Source organism: Microcaecilia unicolor, chromosome 4 (assembly GCF_901765095.1).
Source record: "Microcaecilia unicolor chromosome 4, aMicUni1.1, whole genome shotgun sequence".
NCBI lineage: Eukaryota > Metazoa > Chordata > Amphibia > Gymnophiona > Siphonopidae > Microcaecilia > Microcaecilia unicolor.
This window is the reverse complement of record NC_044034.1, coordinates 266,157,049-266,173,282: the sequence shown is the minus strand read 5'-3', so window position 1 is coordinate 266,173,282 and position 16,234 is coordinate 266,157,049.

Genomic DNA, 16,234 nt, shown 5'->3' with positions numbered 1-16,234 from the left:
GAAGCTGAGGCTAGAATTCCACTAATACCAGACCTTAGAAATTCAGATTCAAGCAACGTTGGCATCAGAAAAGACAGTTTATGCATGTGTTGTTCAGACAAAGGTAATATAAAAGGTACACTGACGATGAGATTGGCTGATTCAAGATACTGGTAATAGTCAGTATTAATGTCTCTGGTCACACTATGTGGCTCATTTACTAAAGTGTTAGTTATGCGAATTAAGGCACCTTAACCCCAACAGAAGCTATAGCTACTGGCTGCAGTGGTATACTTTTGCGTGTAGTAACTTTCATGATAACTGCATATTGTGTTAGGAGGCAGGAACTACGTAGGTCATGGATGGAGAATGAGTGTGGACTCTATAACGTGGTAAGCACTGAGTTCTTAATGCATGCTTTCATTTGTGCAGTAAAATTTACACTGCAGTTAGCAAGACTTCACAGCACCTCCTCACAGGGGCATGGCCAGAGCCTGAGGTGGGGGGACACATTTTAGTCTGCTGCCTTGCCCCCCACCCCCACCGCCTCGTCTCTCCCTCCGCAAAAGCAAATACCTTTGCTGGCAGGGGTCCCCAACCCTGCCAGCCAGAGCTTTCTTCAGTGCCGGTCTCTGGCGCAGCCGTGTTCTCTGCCCTGCTCTTTCTTCTTGCTGACGTCCTGTGCACAGCTGGTGGGGGTTGGGGACCCTTGCCAGCAAAACTAGGGGCCCGGATGAAATTTGTGAGGGCCCAGGCTCCCGTGGCCCCACCTAGCTACGTCCCTGCCTCAATAAAAGCAAATAATTTGGGTTGTACAAGTATCTTTAAAAAAGGTTCTATGTCAGCAGATCCTTTTCTAAAATACCACCAGAAGTGAGCATGTCCTGACCTGAATGTCATAGTAAAGTGGAGTCCACATGAGCCTCAGAGCAGTTTACAATAACACAAGCACATACAATTAAGAAAAGAAAGAAATATGTTGAAAACAGTACAGCCCCTAGCTATCTTCACACCCAGATAGGCTCAGTACTTTTTTTGTGCCGGTACGCGCCGGTACGGCGTACCGGCACCTTTTTTCCTGAGGTCCCGCTCCCACTCACGATTCTCCTCTCACCTGCCCTACCCTCCATGCCAGCAATTCTCTCGCCCCTGCCCTGCCCTGCATACCCAGCATGTCCTCTCTCTCTCCCCTGCTCGCCCCTCTCCAAGCCGCGGCGATTCCGGTGAACCGTCCGGTCCGGAAATGAAGGCAGCAGCGCTGCTCACTGGCTCGCAGGCAGGTTCCTCTCCTCTTGCGTCGCTTCCCTCTCAGCGTGTCCCGTCCTAGTCCTGCCCAAAAAATGATCTCCAACACACCCCCTTGTGGTTTAGATGAGCTGCAGAGAAAAACATCCCAAATATGAGTCTCAAAAATCACGATTTAGATGCTTTTTAAGAGAAACATCCATCTGCCACTTTATGCTGTCTTTTGGATGTTTTTCTGTTTCAAAAATGAGCCCCATATTGACTGTAATGTTGTATGACTCGTTGAAAATAAAGATATATAAAAAGAAGGTACTGCTCTCTGAAGGCATCAAATTCACATGACTGCTCCAATCCTCTATTAGAACTGTGCTGTCAGAAAAAAGAAATAGGAAAACAGTAAACAAAAATGCCTTTTTATTCAGCAAAGATTAACTAATTGTATATTGTATGGTTGGTACGAAGGTGTTACAGGGTATTTTGAGTGCTATATATTCTGTTTCATTTGATTTTATTATAAGTGTTTTTATTGTAATCCATCTTGGACAAAAGCAGAGAAGAAACAGGCAATTCAAATAAAATAAATAAAGGGACCATCAGTCCTGAAAACTGACAATGTTAGTGACCAACTATTCATCCAGCATTGGATTGTTTGAATTGTAGTTCTTTAAATGAACTGCACTAAAGCAATGCTTTCCAAACCTTATGAGGCTACGATCTCATTTTATTCAGGCAAACATGGAACTCCCAGCCCTACCATGTTACCCACACTTCTGCTTCATGTTCATATGCATATAATAAATGTAAACTGCTTTGATTGTACCGCAGAAAAGCAATGTACCAAATCCCACTACCCTTTACCCTTTATGTAGTGTTGGCTGCAATCCTCTGCCTCCTGTCCAGCCCACAGGTGCTGTGATGATGGTGTAGGAGGGGGGAGGGAGGTTGCCATGTATTCATCACAACCCCAAATGCAAATTTTGAGACCCACACTTGGGGAAGCCCTGCAGTAGAACGTCTTGGCAAATTATTAATATGGATCCTGGCCGGTTAAATCGCCTGTTTGGGACTAACTGGTCATTTTCAGTGGCACTTGACTGGTTAGCACCGCTGAAAATAACTGGTCAGTGTTGAACTGAAAACCAACTATTTTGGGGGCGTAGTCAGCTCTTGCTTGGCTGGTTAAGTACTGATATTCAGAACTTAACCAGCCAGGTTAACCACATAAATAGGACCACATAAAAGTCATTCCTATCTTAGGGCCCCTTTTATGAAGCTTCAGCAAAAGGGGGCCTGCACTGGCATCGGCATGTGTTTCCGGCGCACGCTGAAGCCCCCTTTTACCACAGCAAGTAAAAGGCAGGTCTTTCTGGGTTTTTTTCAGGCAGTATGGGCTCCCATGCTAACCTGGCGGTAACTGGGGAGTGCGCAGCTCTGCCTGATTACCGCCAGGTACACACCGGTGCTACAAAAATATAAATATTTTTGTAATGCCAGATATGGTGCATACTGGGGGTGGGAACTGCTGCCAGACTTCCTTTTTAGCGAGCGGTAAGCCCGCATTGGGCTTACCGCTGCTTTGTAAAAGGGGCCTTTTATGTGGTAACCCATAGCCAGTTAAGTGCTGAATATTGCGCTTAGGGCTGCATTTACAAAACTGCTCTACCAATTAGTGGCATGCTAAATGCAAAGAAGACCATTCTATTCCCATAGGCTTCTTCATATTCAGCGCACTACTAATGGTAGACCAGTTTTGTAAAAGGAGCCCTTCACTGGCTATGTGTTAACCAGCTCTGCAAACCTGGAAATTCAATGCCAGTGATCAAACGTGGCCCAGCACTGAATTTCTGGGTTTAGCGCCAGGGGTGGTTAGCAAAACACTGATCAGCACCAGCTGAATAGCAAACCCTCTGACTTATTTCCAGTTGCAAAAACTATAAAAACACCTTTTGTGAATTCTCCTTTTTTTTGCACATCAACATGTTACCCTATCCATGAGATCTTCACGGGGTAAGAGTGATCCTCACAGTGGCGTAGCCACAGGTGGGCCTGGGTGGGCCAGGGCCACCCAACAGTAGCACACGTTTAGTGGTAGCTGGTGGGAATCCTAAGTTCCACCAGCTGAAGACTTCCCCCTGATGCTAATGAAAACGCTACTCTCCATGATACCGGCATCTGCGCATGCTCAGTTTTCAGCGCATGCATGCTGCAGACTGCCAAGTTGGAAAGAAGCATTTTTTCTGCCAGCTCAGATATTATTTTGGTGGGTGGAGGGAGAACACTTTGTGCCCCCCCACTTCTTGCCTAGGCCCACCCAAAATCTGTTGTCTGGCAACGCCCCTGGATCCTCAATTGCTTCTGCCTTGCTTACCACATAGCACCTTTTCCTATTGCGACATCACTGCGGCAAAGTCAACTGGGGATTGTTCCTGCCCCATGACGATATCTTGGATGGGGTAAAATGTTGCGGAGGAGTGGAGGGATAGTAAGAGGACCGGAAAGCACTGTTGTATATAGTAACTAAGGGGCCCTTTTACTAAGTTGTGGTAAGCAATTAAGATGGCTTATTGTGGGCAGGGCCGCCGAGAGACAGGGCCGGGGCAAGGCCACCCCCAGGGCCCCACCCCCCCCCGAGGCCGTTGTCGTCGCCGCCCGCCTCCTTCCACCACCGGGCCAGGCCCCCCCTGAATTCAAATCATAGCGCCTCACCTCGACCTCGCTCCGTGTGAAAGAAGCGCGGCAGTCTGCAGATCGCATCCCTTCGGGCCTTCCCTCCCTGTGTCCCGCCCTTGCGCAAGTTACGTCAAATGAGGGCAGGACACAGGGAGGGAAGGCCCAAAGGGAGGCGATCTGCAGACTGCTCTGCGCGCTTCTTTCACACGGAGCGAAGTCGAGGTGAGGCGCTATGATTTGAATTCAGGGGGGCCCGGCCCGGTGGTGGACGGAGGGTGGAGGGGACTGCGGTGCCCAGCCCCCCTTGGAGGCCCGGGCCCAGGGACTTTTGTCCCCCCTGCCCCCCCACCTCAGCGGCCCTGATTGTGGGACACGCTTTAGGCATCCTGAAGTAATTCTGTGATCTTTGTGCACAAACCGCACGTTTAAAATATTTTTATTTTATCATAGAAAGGACATTTCTGAGGGGTGGAGAGTGGGTTTTCCAGTGCTAATCTGCTTGTCCACATTGCTATGCATTAACTGATTAGCACAGGATTAGTGCTTGAGCCTTTACCACCTATAAAATAGGTGTCAGTAAGTGCTCACACACTAATTTTTTTATGGCTGCATACTAATGGTAAAATGAGCACTTGGCCATTAATAGGGAAAATGGAAAATTGGCCATTTTCCAGCTGCAATAAAGGAATTTGGCTTTTTTACACCTGTGATTTTAGTTTGGTCTTTCTGTACATCTTCCGTTCTTGTTGTTTTTTTTTTTACTTTTACTTTTACGAAAGTAATAATTTCAGCAATTTTTACTACTTTTACTTAGTTATAGCTGATGCATGGAGTAAAAAGTAAAAGCAGAAATGAGACATAAATGATGATTCCTCTGTAAACCAAATGAAGCAGCAAAAACTGGAACAGGAGTTTCCTAATGCAAACCTCGTCCTGCAAACAACAATGGATCAACTCATCTTAAATGTTGCTTTTCAGGAAGTACAACCTATGAAAACAGTAGAGTTGTCTGCATTTGTTGAACTGGTCTCCAGCCAAACAGAACAGTGATGAGTTTGGTCATTTTGAAGCAGAGATGAAGTTGAGGCTGGTTGCAATTCTTGATGAGCAGACATATGTCTGTACCACAACAGACTACTGGCCATTCCATGGAAATTTTCCATTGGGATGACTGTTCACTGGAATGATAGTCTTTAGAGAGGAAGTCTTCTTGTCTGGCCTTAAGAAGATTGAAGGGTCCACACACATTTGATGTTCTTACATCAGTTCTCATCAGACAAAAATTGTTAGAACAACATCAGACAATGATTCCAACTTAGTGAAAGCCTTCTCTGTAATTGGACAAGATGATGATGATAAACAGGGCTTTTTTCAGGGGGTACTCAGAGGTACTGAGTACTGGCACCTTTTCCATTGCCTGCTAAAATTGACCCATGGTCCCCAAGTATTAATGAAAAAGCCCAGATTTTTAAAACCAATTCTGCCTTTTCGTAAATTCTGTGGTGAGTTGCAAGGGGCCTGGTTGTTGTGGGGCAGGTTCACTGATGATAACAACATTATATCTTGTCCTGTTATCATTATGTTATGTTTTTATCTATTTACCCACTTCTCATTATACATAATTGTCTTATGCACATTAACTGCAATAAGGCTGAAATTGTTATTCCGTTAATATGATTGCCATGATATTTCATGCACCTTATTTGTTATCTATATTCTGAATTCCTTATCCCATCAATGTGATTGTTGTTGTATTATATTGTAAGCCACATTGAGCCTAAATAGGTGGGAAAATGTGGGATATAAATGCAGCAAATAAATAAATAAAAATTAGTAGTATTGCATTCTGGTCTGATTTGAATAGACATTTTATCTATTCATACTTATATCCCACAATTATCCAAAAACAAATTTCAGTTCAATGTGGCTTACATTTAACAGTTGTTAGAGATTACATTGATTCAATTACAATTACAAGGTTGTATGATGCTGTGTTTTTATCAAACTGAGCATTCCACTTCTTGCCAGCGCAGGTGTTGAACACCTTTTTAGCTGTGCTGGTTTAATAATGACTCACAAGCGAACCCACATGAGGTGCAGTCATTTTCAAAATTTAGCTTTACTAAAAGCAAAGTGGATTGAGTTGTTAGGATAAAACATTAACAGTAGTTGCAATGGCATACCAAGGGGAGGGCAGTGGGGGTGGTCCGCCCCGGGTGCATGCTGCTGGGGGGGTGCCATGGTGCGGGCCTGTCGCCCTGTCTCTGAGTTCGTATGTGTTCACTGCTCCCTCTGCCCCGGAACAGGTTACTTCCGGGGCAGAGGGAGCAGTGAACACATGCGAACTCGGAGCCGACAGGGCGACAGGCGTGCGCCGCGGACCCCCCCCCCAGCGGCGTGCACCCGGGGGGGGTTCATTTCGCTGGGGGGGGCGCCGCACTGCACCCAGGGGGGCGCATTGGCGATCTGTCCCAGGTGTCAGCCAGCGTCGGAACGCCACTGAGTAGTTGCATTTGTTGTAGTTGTGGCACTTTTACTTTTCACTGAAAAAGTATTGGGTTCTTTTATAAAGGTGTGCTAGCGTTCTTTACATGCTAAAAATAAGCATGCTGTAGACGCTAGAGATGCCTATATATTCCTATGTGTGTATCTAGCGTTTAGCGCATGCTAATCATTAGCGTGCACTAAAAATGCTACCGTGACTTCGTAAAAGACCCCTTTATATTAGGCAATAACGTTTTTACTTTCAGAAGTAATTTTTTAAATGTGTTCTATGTGTTCTTCACTGTACTTTTACTTACGTATTAAAATATAAATTATTTTTCACTTTTACTTAACTACTTTGACCTAGTACTTTGAACAACACTGCTGGAAAGATTTTTTTCACAGTGGAGGAAGGGCCAGGGCTCAGTTATTTTCTTTTTTTTTTTCTTTATGTTTATTTTGTTTGTATAAATTTCATTTGGATTTTTTGAACTTGTTTTTGTTTTAGATAAATGAAACAAAACAGAAAACAAGGGAAACCAAAGCAATCAAATACCTCTACTGTCAGGAAGGGTATGGAGGAGATCTTGAGGCTGGATGTTCAAGCAATGGCCATTCTGGTATTGGTAGCTATACAGATTATTACAAAGCTCATGGACTGACACAAGAAGAAAGGGATGCTGGATGAGAACTAAATGGGACATTTTGTATGCTCATTTGCCCAAAATGTGTACAAATGAAGACGATAATTTACAAGAATTTTATGGAGACTGTACCATACACGTTGCCATTGATTGAGTGAATTCAGTCTCCAGAAATTGTGAATACACTAGCAGTAATGCTTCACTTTGGGCAACATGATAATAATGCAAGTGTGTATTATATTTCTAAACAGAAAACAATTTAATCTGTTTAAACTTCAACTTATTGTTATATAATGCCATAGAAAATCATTTGTGATGTTTGCAAAAGGTTTCATAATAGTGTTCATTTAATTTTTATTCAGCATCTGACTGACTACCTTTCATTTCGGAAAGTGCTAAATATCCAGATTTTTTGTTCATTCATATTAAGAATATAATATTATTGTAGTAAGTGGTTTTTTTTTTAATGAGCTTCCAGTTTTTCCCTTACATTTGCTATCTCCCTTTGGTATAGATGAATTTTTATACAAGGAAGGCTGGAATGTCAGCTCAGGCAGGACTGGATTAGTCTTAGTTCATTTGGGCCCATTAAGCCAGTTAGCCATTTTGGCACAAATAAGCCTAGAAACCGAGAAACAGAGAAAATAATGGCAGATAAAGACCATATGGTCTATCCGGTCTGCCCATCCATACCGTCTACTATCCCTTCCTCTCCTGTAGAGATCATATATTCTTGTCCCATGCTCTCTTGAATTCAGATATGGTCTTCGGCTCCATCACCCCCACTGGGAAGCCATGCAACGCATCTACCTCCCTTTCCATAAAGCAGTATTTCCTTCGATAACTCCTAACTCATCATCCACCTTCATCCTATGCCCCCTCATTCAAGACTTTCCTTTCAATTAAAAAAGATTTGTCTTTTATGCATTTATCTCACAGAGGTATTTAAATGTCTTCATCAAATTTCCCCTCTGCTGCTTTTCTTCCAAAATATACATATTGAGATCTTTAAGTCTATCCCCAAAAGCTTATGGTCGGTAGGCTGCTATTGTTGATATGGGCCTCCATAATAATATTGCATTGTCAGGAACTAAGAATCTGTGTCTATTGTATCACTATGAATATGCTCACGGATCAGCATATCTGTTCATGCCAGTAGTGTTGCTCTATGAACTTAGGCACTGGACTCAAGCACTGTGCTGCTGTGAACACTAAAGTAAATAGATGCACCGTGTATATTGGCCACCAAGTTGGCAATTCATAATGCCATAGAATGGTGGTAGAACATATTAATGTAGAAACAGTGCCCTCATATTTGAAATTTCTTTATGTCGAACCATCATAATACAGAGCCACTTTAAAGCTCAATTTGAAAGCAGCAGGCTATATTCTTCCTCATTGGCCCAGCAAGACGTGAATTCATGTTTCGCTATCTTGGCTGTTTCAAGAGTTACCCCTGTTTAATTCCACTCTCCCTGCTTTTCTTCAGCGCAAATAATTACTTTCTGCACTTCAAATCCTGAAGAAAGTTACTCCTGATCTCTGGGATAATCCCAGAGAAACACCTGTGCCAAATTTTAACCAAGCAAAAAACCTTTGGGCCCAACAGAAAGAAATTACATACCTGACTAGAATCCAAAGGCCCTTATTTTAATCCCTTCTGTACATAGCATTTTACAACATCTACATAGGTCTAGATATCAAGGAGGTATGGATAGGATAGGGAGAGAGAGTATCCTGGGGGGGCTCACAATACTGATGTGAATTCCCCATTTCACATAGGGAAACCATATCTGCATTGCATAATTTATTTATTTATTTGGATTTTGCTCACACCTTTTTCAGTAGTAGCTCAAGGTGAGTACACTGGCTATTTCCCTGTCCCTGGAGGGCTCACAATCTAAGTTTGTACCTGAGGCAATGGAGGGTTAAGTGACTTGCCCAAGATCACAAGGAGCAGCAGTGGGATTTGAACCGGTCACCTCTGGATGACCAGACCGGTGCTCTAACCACTAGGCCAGTCCTCCACATTGCACTATTTCTCTGAAAACTTCACTGACTACCAGTACAATACAGCCCTAAATTTAAAATTGTATGTCTTATCTTCAAGGCCCTTAAAGGTAATGGGCCACAGAACTTGAAGAACAAGATCTCTCTCTGCACCTCCAAGGTCTAGGGTTCTCTTAAGGAATATCCATAACCACACCTCTGCAAAGGAAATCATGTCATGTGACCCCATAATGAGCCTTCTCCAGTGTAGCTCCCACACTCTGGAACGCACTCCCAGAAAGGCTTTACTTACCACAAGAGTATCTCTACTTCAGGAAGCAGGTTTAATGAAAGAAACACAAGGACACACACAAAGACTAATACCAGCTGCACATACTATAGCAAGACTTGTTTTATCCACACCTACTCTAGCAGAGATCATTTCATGCACCTTTTCTGACTCCACTTGCAATTTTTCTTTAAATTAGTCACCCATATTTTATCTGTCTATATGTTCTACCTCCATATACACCTTACTGTGTTGAAATGTAAGTAGCATACTATACCATAATGTATATTGCTGAATATTTTTACTGCTATAATTGTCTATTGCCTACATCCAGTGTATTGATACTGTACATTGCCTTCGGTGAATGACAACAGTTACACCTGCCCCAAAGCACATTCAAGTGCCTGCTGGAAGAGGCACCTGTAAATGTCAATGTCTGGCTCCTCCCCTAGTCATCCCATTCAATTGATCACCCCTCCCCTCATGCTAGTAACTCCCTCCAGATGCAGGAAACCCCCAAGACAGAACTCTCTCCCTCATGTGACCACGACTCCCTACCATGTGGCAACGTCCCCATCTGGCCAACCCCCCTCCCTAAGCTGTATACCAGGCAGACCCCCCCTATAATCTCCCAGCCTTACCAGGGGTGCCTGGTGTTTACTGGAGCAGGAGCAATGCCCTCTTGTTCCCGCTATGGTGATTCAGGGTCTTAAAATAGCCACCAAAACCTCTAGTGGTAAATCGCTGTATTACCACTAGGTTTCCATATAAGGGCAAACTCAGTCTTCTGACCACTGCTGCAATCTATGACTTAAGTGATAGAGTCTAACAAGATACATAAATATGAAAACCCAATTTGCTAGTAATGTAAGGTCCAAGGGAGTGGATAATATACGAATCCAAAGGGCTTCCAATTTATTCACATGTAACAAAAGTTGTTTACTCAACAGCCATCTTTAGAATGCTAAAGGAAACCCTGTTTGACAGGTATTGGGTTAACAAGTTTTCTAATCTCCTGTGATTAGAAAGGTCACTATTACCATTTTTATTGATATCCAAAGTGAGACTGTACCCTTTATGAAACCCCCCCACTAATAATCAGTGTCTGTTGTCATTATGGTATAAGTTTGCTATTACTATTGCTCATCAGGCTGTAGTTGTGTCTGTGTTGATATTCATACTTATACTGTACTAAGCTTGAGTGTTGATTTTCACAGTGGTTCTGTAGTTAAGTTAACATGGTCACTAATATGGAAACCAGTGTCCATAGTTTGTACATCGATATCTATGCCAGTACTGACCCATGAACACCTATATCTATAGCCAAAACCTGCCTGAACTTGCCAATGTCCTGCTCATTATGGGGGTAATTTTCAGTAACTTGCATGGTTGCAACTTATGTGAGTACTTTAATCACATATTTTCCTTTTAAGCATACTAATGTTTAAAAGGGAAACAGCCCAGGTCCTTTTGGAAATTAGCTAGTTCAAAATATTTATATGTGGGCTAATTTTATATCCAAAGGAATACCCCCTCTAAGGTGGCAAAAAATACATTATGAACCCTGCATGAACCTATTAGCTGCTTCGAGATGGATAGTTTTCAGAAAGGCCAACTTACCTGGATAAATCCCTTTTGAAGGTTGCCCTCCACATTCATTTTGTGCCAACATTTGAAAAAATGCAGAAAAAGTCTGAAAAGATGGCACTTTTCCAAATGCATCCTTCATAGGCAAGTTGCAAACTGAGGTATCGCTTGAGTGTTTTAGAAGGGACAATGGGGAAGGTTTTCCCTTCTGTGTGTGTGTGTGTGTGTGTGTGTGTGTGTGTGTGTGTGTGTGTCTCTCTCTCTCAACTAAAACTGATTTTGTTCCACAGATGTGCTTCACTACCAGTTACACTGATGCAATCTGCCAAATGTGGAGATAAGGAACCAATTTATGGGGGAAGAAAAAATGCCCACGAAAAGAAGATTTACCAGTAGCATGCAACTGAAGTACATGAACTCTGTTGGGTAACTTCAAATTTACCCTAAACATACAAAGGAAATAAGGGCTGTATAATGTTTGATGCAAAGGTAATTACTATTTCTCCCAACATATCCAATTTATTTGACTCTTTTTAACCAGTTAAAAGGCACCTTGTATAGACTTACCATCCTAATTCAGCAAGGCTATATTAATCTAGAAAGAGCAACTTCAACACATTGCTCAAATTTGCAAGTTAAATTGAAAATGAATGTAGGATTTTTTTTTATTTTGTGGTACAGCCAAGGTGACCAAGATAGCAGCATTCCCCTGATGGTGCTGGCCTCTATTGTTATCTGAAAACATCTGCTGGCATGACAGTAGAGTACTGATGTGGTAAGACTTTAGTCTTAGCATCTGTATATTTTCACTAGCTGCTCATGTGTATCTGATAAAGGCCTCATGGTTTTAATGCATGCATTCTTACCAGCACACTTAGATGGCAACCTTCTATATTAGTGATCCTCAACCCATTACTCAGATTCCTCCTAGCCTGTCATGTTTTTAGGACAGCTATAGTGTATGTGCATGAGATTTATTTGCATGCACTGTCTCCATTGTGGTACCTTGAAAATTAGACTGGTGGAAGCATCCCCAAGGACCAGTTTGAGCACCACTGTTCGACCTCCCAACTAGGAACAGCTTGACATCTTCCCACACTTACCTTAATCTGCACCTCCCCAGCTGCAAAGGTATCAAGTGCAAATCCTTCTGCACATCCAATTTTTCCTATTCAGGTAACCAGCTTTGGAATGCTTTACCAAGATCCATCCATACAATCAATGACTTTTTGCCCTTCAGAAAAGCACTGAAGACCCATCTCTTCAAGGTAGCCTACCCTAACATTTCAATTTAACCAAAGCCTGACCACATGATTCTTACCAATGATTGTTATACAATGACCATGTTTCCCATTATCCTTATTGCTATCCCATATCCATTCCTCTCCATCTTCCTACGCCTACCTCCTTACGCTCATTTCCTTCTGCACCCAATTCTCCTATGTTCAATTTACTTATCCGTTAACCCCATTAATATTGTGTTTACTACAAATTGTATATTCTTTTTTACGGCTTTGTAATTCTTTATATTTACTATGTAAGCCGCATTGAGCCTGCCATGTGTGGGAAAGCGCGGGGTACAAATGTAATAAATAAATAAAATAAAATATACCGGTGTTTCCCAAGTCGGTCCTGGAGTGCACCCTTACCAGTCAGGTTTTCAGGATATCTACTACTACTACTACTACTATTTAGCATTTTTATAGCGCTACAAGGCGTACGCAGCGCTGCACAAACATAGAAGAAAGACAGTCCCTGCTCAAAGAGCTTACAATCTAATAGACAAAAATAAAGTAAGCAAATCAAATCAATTAATGTGTACAGGAAGGAGGAGAGGAGGGTAGGTGGAGGAGAGTGGTTACAAGTGGTTACGAGTCAAAAGCAATGTTAAAGAGGTGGGCTGTCAGTCTAGATTTAAAGGTGGCCAAGGATGGGGCAAGATGTAGGGGCTTAGGAAGTTTATTCCAGGCGTAGGGTGCAGTGAGAGAGAAGGCGCGAAGTCTGGAGTTGGCAGTAGTGGAGAAGGGAACAGATAAGAAGGATTTATCCATGGAGCGGAGTGCACGGGAAGGGGTGTAGGGAAAGACGAGTGTGGAGAGATACTGGGGAGCAGCAGAGTGAGTACATTTATAGGTTAGTAGAAGAAGTTTGAACAAGATGCGAAAACGGATAGGGAGCCAGTGAAGCGACTTGAGGAGAGGGGTAGTATGAGTAAAGCGACCCTGGCGGAAGATGAGACGGGAGCAGAGTTTTGAACCAATTGGAGAGGGGAGAGGTGACTAAGTGGGAGGCCAGCAAGAAGCAGATTGCAGTAGTCTAAACGAGAGGTGACAAGGGTGTGGATGAGGGTTTTGGTAGAGTGCTCGGAAAGAAAGGGGCGGATTTTACGGATGTTGTAAAGAAAGAAACGACAGGTCTTGGCGATCTGCTGGATATGAGCAGAGAAGGAGCGAGAAGAGTCAAAGAGGACCCCAAGGTTTCGAGCTGAGGAGACAGGGAGAATGAGAGAGCCATCAACAGAAATAGAAAACGGGGGGAGTGGGGAGGTGGGTTTGGGGGGAAAAATGAGAAGCTCGGTTTTAGTCATGTTTAATTTCAGGTGGCGTTGAGTCATCCAGACAGCAATGTCAGACAAGCACGCTGAAACTTTGGTTTGGATGCAAGGTGAGATATCAGAGGTAGAAAGGTAGATTTGGGAGTCATCAGCATAGAGATGGTAGGAAAAGCCATGGGATGAGATTAATGAACCAAGGGAAGAAGTGTAGATAGAAAAGAGGAGGGGACCAAGAACAGAACCCTGAGGTACGCCGACAGGCAGAGGGATAGAAGTAGAAGAGGATCCACCAGAGTGAACACTGAAGGTGCGGAGGGAGAGGTAGGAAGAGAACCAGGAAAGGACAGAGCCCTGGAATCCAAGTGAGGACAGGATATCGAGGAGTATGCTGTGATTGACAGTGTCAAAAGCAGCGGAAAGATCAAGAAGAATGAGGATAGAATAGAGACCTCTGGATTTAGCCAGTAATAGGTCATTGGAGACTTTAGTAAGCGCAGTTTCGGTTGAGTGGAGAGGGCGAAAACCAGATTGTAGTGGGTCAAGAATAGCATGTGAGGAGAGAAAATCAAGGCAGCGAATATGCATGAGATCAATTTGCATATAATTGAGGCATTATATGCAGATCGATGTCATGCATATTCATTGTGGCTATCCTGAAAAACTGAGTGGCAAGGGGGTACTCCAGGACTGACTCGGGAAACACTGTTCTACACTAATAGGTAATGTTCACTCAAAGGCAGAATTCCACATGCAGAAAAATAGGAGAGTATAAGACTCACTTCCAGCAGTCCACAGAGAGGCACCATGACACAGCTTCATTTTTTTCAGTTAGAGGATCAGATGGTTAAGCACAGTGGTGGGTCAGCTTGATGACAAAACATGTGTCTGGGCCTTTTCCTTTGTCAAAGATCCATGTAGATAAATCTACTGTGTTTCCATATTGGCTTTCAGTTGTATAGAATACACATGAAATTATTGAGATGCATTTGATTTTAAACATCTACGGCATGTGGAGAACATAAATAATATCTTGCAATGCATTGCTATCATATAGTTAGCGGCAGAGGGAGACATGCCATTATAGTAGACAGTTTGATACAATAAATCATTTAAACACGAATCCACAGTTCTGTGCCTCTCTGTGGAACAGAGTCCTGCAAGGGCTTGGGGCACTACCTTTTTTGCTGTAGTGGTAGGACAATGTTTGCAGACAGTAATGCCTGCAAAAAAAACTTGGGTTCATGTACATCCCAATTCCTTAGGGAATACATCATCTTAAGAAATTAAGAACAAATACATGTTTTTGTGTTATCAGCTATTTTTTCAAGACGTGAGTCATGTGTCCGTGATTTAGGGTCTGATTTACAAAGGCTGTTTTTTTTCCCTATCCTGAGGGTAATTTTATAGCAGGTTGCTTAGGTTAGAAACCAAGTAAGCACCTATCTTAATTCAGTTTTAACCAAGCCAGTGGTGCCCACAACCACTGAGACAATTTCTATATCTTTCTGCCACATTTTCTTGGCCTGTAATTTCATTTGTTGGTATTTGAGGATTTTCCTGTGCATGTAGTACAGAATAGTTACTTAGTTCTAACACTTCTACTAAAAATGCCATTTTTGTGATTCTTTGGAGCAGATTATGCCACTGAAATTTTTGTTTATTTGAATATCTTCATTGATAACTTTGTGGAGTACAAAATTGTAAAAAGTAGAATTTTTTTGGAGCCACAAAATGAGGGTAATTTTATAGGCAGGCACATACTTTAAGCAGGAAACTATGCACCTACTTTGATGCTATTTTAGTCATTTTTATGCATATGTAGTGGAGGAGTGGCCAAGTGGTTAGAGCAGGGGTCTTGCAATCCAGATGTAGCCGATTCAAATCCCACTGCTGCTCCTTGTGATCTTGGGCAAGTCACTTAACCCTCCATTGCCTCAGCTACAAACTGAGCCCTCCTGGGACAGAGAAATATCCAGTGTACCTGACTGTAACTCACCTTGAGCTACTACTGAAAAAGGTGTGAGCCAGTGGCGTACCAAGGGGGGGGGGGGGCGGTGGGGGCGGTCCGCCCCGGGTGCCAGTGGGTGGGGGTGCTTTGCTCCCGCCGCCTCCCGTGGCCGTTCCCGCGGCGCCGCAGATTTAAAAAACCGGCGAAGCAGCGTCGCAGGCAGCGCCTCGTGCCCTGCTTGTAAAAAAAAAAAATCAAATTTCCTTCCTCCTCCTCCTCCTCGTCTTGACGTCGATTTGGGCCTTCCAATCAATTTGATTGGAAGGCCCGAGTCGACGTCAAGACGAGGAGAAGGAAGGAGATTTGATTTTTTTTTTTTACAAGCAGGGCACGAGGCGCTGCCTGCGACGCTGCGCCGGTTTTAACGGGACTGAGGTGGGGAAGGAGAGGGGCGAAAGGGACTTGGGTGGGGGTGTTCAGAGGGGAGAAGGGGACTGGGGTGTGGGTCTCAGAGGGGGGAAGGGGAGGGGAGAAGGGGACTGGGGTGGGGGTGTTCAGAGGAGAGAAGGGGACTGGGGTGGGGGTCTCAAAGGGGAAAAGGGGAGGGGAGAAGGGGACTGGGGTGGGGATCTCAGAGGGGAGAAGGGGAGGGAAGAAGGGGACTGGGGTGGGGGATCTCAGACAGGGGATCTCAGAGGGGAGAAGGGGACTGGGGTGGGGATCTCAGAGGGGAGAAGGGGAGGGGAGAAGGGGACTGGGATGGGGGTGTTCAGAGGAGAGAAGGGGACTGGGGTGGGGGTCTCAGACAGGGGAGGGGAGAAGGGGACTGTGGTGGGGGTCTCAGA